The sequence below is a fragment of the Oncorhynchus gorbuscha genome, unplaced genomic scaffold, assembly GCF_021184085.1.
Source record: "Oncorhynchus gorbuscha isolate QuinsamMale2020 ecotype Even-year unplaced genomic scaffold, OgorEven_v1.0 Un_scaffold_10244, whole genome shotgun sequence".
NCBI classification, from domain to species: Eukaryota; Metazoa; Chordata; class Actinopteri; order Salmoniformes; family Salmonidae; genus Oncorhynchus; species Oncorhynchus gorbuscha.
Genome location: NW_025753043.1, coordinates 428 through 7,527, shown reverse-complemented (window position 1 = coordinate 7,527; position 7,100 = coordinate 428). Strand labels below are relative to the sequence as shown.

General features: G+C 46.9%; 1 pseudogene; it reads right to left on the bottom strand.

The window, feature by feature from the left end:
• Positions 1–527: 527 nt before the first annotated feature.
• On the bottom strand, positions 528–6,687 carry LOC124030257 (annotated as a pseudogene).
• Positions 6,688–7,100: the final 413 nt, after the last annotated feature.

Genomic DNA, 7,100 nt, shown 5'->3' with positions numbered 1-7,100 from the left:
CGTTAGGACGGCGAAATACGATAATTACGCAATTATCTTTTGATACAAAGACGGCTATGTAGCTAGCTGAGAAGAAATTGCTAAGATAAGACAAATCAAACCGTTGTGATATAATGAAATATAATGAAAAAGTTATACTACCCGTTGGAGCGACGTGCAGATGCGACCACTCGCTCCAACCGGAACCGGAACTTAGACCTCTAGACCACCAGGTTATAGGTCTTAGACCTCTAGACCACCGGGTTATAGGTCTTAGACCTCTAGACCACCAGGTTATAGTTCTTAGACCTCTAGACCACCCGGTTATAGTTCTTAGACCTCTAGACCACCAGGTTATAGGTCTTAGACCTCTAGACCACCAGGTTATAGTTCTTAGACCTCTAGACCACCAGGTTATAGTTCTTAGACCACCAGGTTATAGTTCTTAGACCTCTAGACCACCAGGTTATAGTTCTTAGACCACCAGGTTATAGTTCTTAGACCTCTAGACCACCAGGTTATAGTTCTTAGACCTCTAGACCACCAGGTTATAGTTCTTACATGACTTCCTTGTTCCTGCGTGGTCCTTCGAAGGGTCTGAAGGGGAGGGACCCGGTGGCAGCGTGGAAGAAGGTGACTCCGATGCTCCACAGGTCAACCGTCGCACCATACTTCTTCTGGTGCTCTTTCCTCAGCACTGCACGCTCATACATGTCAGGGTGCTGTTGGAGACACACAGAGAAACACAGAGAGAAACACAGAGAGAGACACAGAGAGAGACACAGAGAGAGACACAGAGAGAGACACAGAGAGAGACACAGAGAGAGACACAGAGAGAGACACAGAGAGAAACACACAGAGAAACACAGAGACACACAGAGAGAGACACACACAGAGAAACACAGAGAGAGACACACACAGAGACACAGAGACACACAGAGAGAGACACACACATAGAGACACACAGAGACACAGAGAGAGACACAGAGAGAGACACAGAGAGAGACACAGAGAGACACACACACAGAGACACACAGAGAGACACACACACACACAGAGACACACAGAGAGAGACACAGAGAGAGACACACACACACAGACACACAGAGAGACACACACGTCATGTTGAGCTGAAGTTAATAGCAGATTATTCCTTTAGATGAGTAAAGTGTCCTATTGTAGGTGAGAGGTCCAAACGGTAGAGGTCGGAGGTCAGGACTCACCAGATATTCCTCAGTGCCGTAAAGAGAGACAAACTGCTCATCGTCATCTAGTTCTCTGGCTGCTCCGAAATCTGTCAGCTTATAGACGGACCTCCCGTCCTCGCCGATGACGCGCATGATGTTGCCTGGTTTGATGTCACGGTGCACGATGCCGTACTCTCTGAGATGGTTCATACCGGCTACTGTTAATATACAGGACAGGGTTATTACACATTACCACAGAGCAGCGTTACCACCTCAACCCACAGAGCAGCGTTAGTCATTACCACCTCAACACACAGAGCAGCATTAGTCATTACCACCTCAACCCACAGAGCAGCGTTACCACCTCAACACACAGAGCAGCGTTAGTCATTACCACCTCAACACACAGAGCAGCGTTAGTCATTACCACCTCAACCCACAGAGCAGCGTTACCACATCAACACACAGAGCAGCGTTACCACATCAACACACAGAGCACCGTTAGTCATTACCACCTCAACACACAGAGCAGCGTTACCACCTCAACCCACAGAGCACCGTTAGTCATTACCACCTCAACCCACAGAGCAGCGTTACCACCTCAACCCACAGAGCAGCGTTAGTCATTACCACCTCAACCCACAGAGCAGCGTTAGTCATTACCACCTCAACACACAGAGCAGCGTTAGTCATTACCACCTCAACCCACAGAGCAGCGTTAGTCATTACCACCTCAACCCACAGAGCAGCGTTATTCATTACCACCTCAACCCACAGAGCAGTGTTACCACCTCAACCCACAGATCAGCGTTACCACCTCAACACACAGAGCAGCGTTAGTCATTACCACCTCAACCCACAGAGCAGCGTTAGTTATTACCACCTCAACCCACAGAGAAGCATTATGGTCATTACCACCTCAACACACAGAGCAGCGTTAGTCATTACCACCTCAACACACAGAGCACTGTTAGTCCTTACCACCTCAACCCACAGAGCAGCGTTACCACTTCAACACACAGAGCAGCGTTAGTCATTACCACCTCAACCCACAGAGCAGCGTTACCACTTCAACCCACAGAGCAGCGTTAGTCATTACCACCTCAACCCACAGAGCAGCGTTACCACCTCAACACACAGAGCAGCGTTAGTCATTACCACCTCAACACACAGAGCAGCGTTACCACCTCAACCCACAGAGCAGCATTACCACCTCAACCCACAGAGCACTGTTAGTCATTACCACCTCAACCCACAGAGCAGCGTTAGTCATTACCACCTCAACACACAGAGCAGCGTTGCCACCTCAACCCACAGAGCAGCGTTACCATCTCAACCCACAGAGCAGCATTACCACCTCAACCCACAGAGCACTGTTAGTCATTACCACCTAAACCCACAGAGCAGCGTTAGTCATTACCACCTCAACACACAGAGCAGCGTTAGTCATTACCACCTCAACACACAGAGCAGCGTTACCACCTCAACACAGAGCAGCATTACCACCTCAACACACAGAGCAGCGTTAGTCATTACCACCTCAACACACAGAGCAGCGTTAGTCATTACCACCTCAACCCACAGAGGAGCGTTAGTCATTACCACCTCAACACACAGAGCACCGTTAGTCATTACCACCTCAACCCACAGAGCAGCGTTAGTCATTACCACCTCAACCCACAGAGCAGCGTTAGTCATTACCACCTCAACACACAGAGCAGCATTATGGTCATTACCACCTCAACCCACAGAGCAGCGTTAGTCATTACCACCTCAACCCACAGAGCAGCGTTAGTCATTACCACCTCAACACACAGAGCAGCATTATGGTCATTACCACCTCAACCCACAGAGCAGCGTTAGTCATTACCACCTCAATACACAGAGCAGCGTTAGTCATTACCACCTCAACCCACAGAGCAGCGTTACCACCTCAACACACAGAGCAGCGTTACCACCTCAACACACAGAGCAGCGTTAGTCATTACCACCTCAACCCACAGAGCACCATTAGTCATTACCACCTCAACACACCGAGCAGCGTTAGTCATTACCACCTCAACACACCGAGCAGCATTACCACCTCAACACACAGAGCAGCGTTACCACCTCAACACAGAGCAGCATTACCACCTCAACACACAGAGCAGCGTTAGTCATTACCACCTCAACCCACAGAGCAGCGTTAGTCATTACCACCTCAACCCACAGAGCAGCGTTACCACATCAACACACAGAGCAGCGTTACCAGATCAACACAGAGCAGCGTTACCACATTAACCAACCTGACATTAACATACAGGATCAGAGGTTTGATCAGAGTGGTAGTAGGTAGGGTAAGGTAGGTTTGATCAGAGTGGTAGTAGGTAGGGTAAGGTAGGTTTGATCAGAGTGGTAGTAGGTAGGGTAAGGTAGGTTTGATCAGAGTGGTAGTAGGTAGGGTAAGGTAGGTTTGATCAGAGTGGTAGTAGGTAGGGTAAGGTAGGTTTGATCAGAGTGGTAGTAGGTAGGGTAAGGTAGGTTTGATCAGAGTGGTAGTAGGTAGGGTAAGGTAGGTTTGATCAGAGTGGTAGTAGGTAGGGTAAGGTAGGTTTGATCAGAGTGGTAGTAGGTAGGGTAAGGTAGGTTTGATCAGAGTGGTAGTAGGTAGGGTAAGGTAGGTTTGATCAGAGTGGTAGTAGGTAGGGTAAGGTAGGTTTGATAGTGGTAGTTTGAAGGTCAGTTTGAGTGGTAGTAGGTAGGGTAAGGTAGGTTTGATCAGAGTGGTAGTAGGTAGGGTAAGGTAGGTTTGATCAGTTGATGTTGAGATGAGGTGATAATGGGTAGTTGATGGTGAGGTGATAATGGGTAGTTGATGGTGAGGTGATAATGGGTAGTTGATGGTGAGGTGATAATGGGTAGTTGATGGTGATGTGATAATGGGTAGTTGATGGTGAGGTGATAATGGGTAGTTGATGGTGAGGTGATAATGGGTAGTTGATGGTGAGGTGATAATGGGTAGTTGATGGTGAGGTGATAATGGGTAGTTGATGGTGAGGTGATAATGGGTAGTTGATGGTTAGGTGATAATGGGTAGTTGATGGTGAGGTGATAATGGGTAGTTGATGGTGAGGTGATAATGGGTAGTTGATGGTGAGGCGATAATGGGTAGTTGATGGTGATGTGATAATGGGTAGTTGATGGTGAGGTGAGGTGATAATGGGTAGTTGATGGTGAGATGAGGTGATAATGGGTAGTTGATGGTGAGGTGATAATGGGTAGTTGATGGTGAGATGAGGTGATAATGGGTAGTTGATGGTGAGGTGATAATGGGTAGTTGGTGGTGAGGTGATAATGGGTAGTTGATGGTGAGGTGATAATGGGTAGTTGATGGTGAGATGAGGTGATAATGGGTAGTTGATGGTGAGATGAGGTGATAATGGGTAGTTGATGTTGAGGTGATAATGGGTAGTTGATGGTGAGGTGAGGTGATAATGGGTAGTTGATGGTGAGATGATAATGGGTAGTTGATGGTGAGGTGATAATGGGTAGTTGATGGTGAGGTGATAATGGGTAGTTGATGGTGAGGTGATAATGGGTAGTTGATGGTGAGGTGATAATGGGTAGTTGATGGTGAGGTGATAATGGGTAGTTGATGGTGAGGTGATAATGGGTAGTTGATGGTGAGGTGATAATGGGTAGTTGATGTTGAGATGAGGTGATAATGGGTAGTTGATGGTGAGGTGATAATGGGTAGTTGGTGGTGAGGTGATAATGGGTAGTTGATGGTGAGGTGATAATGGGTAGTTGATGGTGAGGTGATAATGGGTAGTTGATGGTGAGGTGATAATGGGTAGTTGATGGTGAGATGAGGTGATAATGGGCAGTTGATGGTGAGATGAGGTGATAATGGGTAGTTGATGTTGAGATGAGGTGATAATGGGTAGTTGATGGTGAGGTGATAATGGGTAGTTGATGGTGAGGTGATAATGGGTAGTTGGTGGTGAGGTGATAATGGGTAGTTGATGGTGGGATGAGGTGATAATGGGTAGTTGATGGTGAGGTGATAATGGGTAGTTGATGGTGAGGCGATAATGGGTAGTTGATGGTGATGTGATAATGGGTGGTTGATGGTGAGGTGATAATGGGTAGTTGATGGTGAGGTGATAATGGGTAGTTGATGGTGAGGTGATAATGGGTAGTTGATGGTGAGGTGATAATGGGCAGTTGATGTTGAGATGAGGTGATAATGGGTAGTTGATGGTGAGGTGATAATGGGTAGTTGATGGTGAGGTGATAATGGGCAGTTGATGGTGAGGTGATAATGAGCAGTTGGTGGTGAGATGAGGTGATAATGGGTAGTTGATGGTGAGGTGATAATGGGTAGTTGATGGTGGGATGAGGTGATAATGGGTAGTTGATGGTGAGGTGATAATGGGTAGTTGATGGTGAGGCAATAATGGGTAGTTGATGGCGATGTGATAATGGGTAGTTGATGGTGAGGTGATAATGGGTAGTTGATGGTGAGGTGATAATGGGTAGTTGATGGTGAGGTGATAATGGGTAGTTGATGGTGAGGTGATAATGGGCAGTTGATGTTGAGATGAGGTGATAATGGGTAGTTGATGGTGAGGTGATAATGGGTAGTTGATGGTGAGATGAGGTGATAATGGGTAGTTGATGGTGAGGTGATAATGGGTAGTTGATGGTGAGGTGATAATGGGTAGTTGATGGTGAGGTGATAATGGGCAGTTGATGGTGAGGTGATAATGGGTAGTTGATGGTGAGGTGATAATGGGTAGTTGATGATGAGGTGAGGTGATAATGGGTAGTTGATGGTGAGGTGATAATGGGTAGTTGATGGTGAGGTGATAATGGGCAGTTGATGGTGAGGTGATAATGGGTAGTTGATGATGAGGTGATAATGGGTAGTTGATGGTGAGGTGATAATGGGCAGTTGATGGTGAGGTGATAATGGGCAGTTGATGGTGAGGTGATAGTGGGTAGTTGATGATGAGGTGATAATGGGTAGTTGATGGTGAGGTGATAATGGGTAGTTGATGGTGAGGTGAGGTGATAATGGGTAGTTGATGGTGAGGTGGTAATGGGCAGTTGATGGTGAGGTGATAATGAGCAGTTGATGGTGAGATGAGGTGATAATGGGTAGTTGGTGGTGAGGTGATAATGGGTAGTTGGTGGTGAGGTGATAATGGGCAGTTGATGGTGAGGTGATAATGGGTGAGTGTGGTGTGTGTGTGTGTGTGTGTGTGTGTGTGTGTGTGTGTGTGTGTGTGTGTGTGTGTGTGTGTGTGTGTGTGTGTGTGTGTGTGTGTGTGTGTGTGTGTGTGTGTGTGTGTGTGTGTGTGTGTGTGTGTGTGTGTGTGTGTGTGTATGTCCAGTCCTTACCCACGTCCTGTAGCACGATAAGGAACTCATCCTCAGGGAGTCCGTAGGCGTTAGAAGACTCCTCCAGCACCGTATACAGACTCCCACAGGGACAATACTCCATCACCAACACCTTGTGACGGGTGTTGGACTGGGACAGGAAATAACATGTTAGTCAGCACGACTGTTGGACTGGGACAGGAAGTAACATGTTAGTCAGCACGACTGTTGGACTGGGACAGGAAATAACATGTTAGAGATACCTCCACTAGGTAGTGTTATTCTACTGATAGAGATACCTCCACTAGGTAGTGTTATTCTACAGATAGAGATACCTCCACTAGGTAGTGTTATTCTACAGATAGAGATACCTCCACTAGGTAGTGTTATTCTACTGATAGAGATACCTCCACTAGGTAGTGTTATTCTACTGATAGAGATACCTCCACTAGGTAGTGTTATTCTACAGATAGAGATACCTCCACTAGGTAGTGTTATTCTACTGATAGAGATACCTCCACTAGGTAGTGTTATTCTACAGATAGTATATACTGATAGAGATACCTCCAC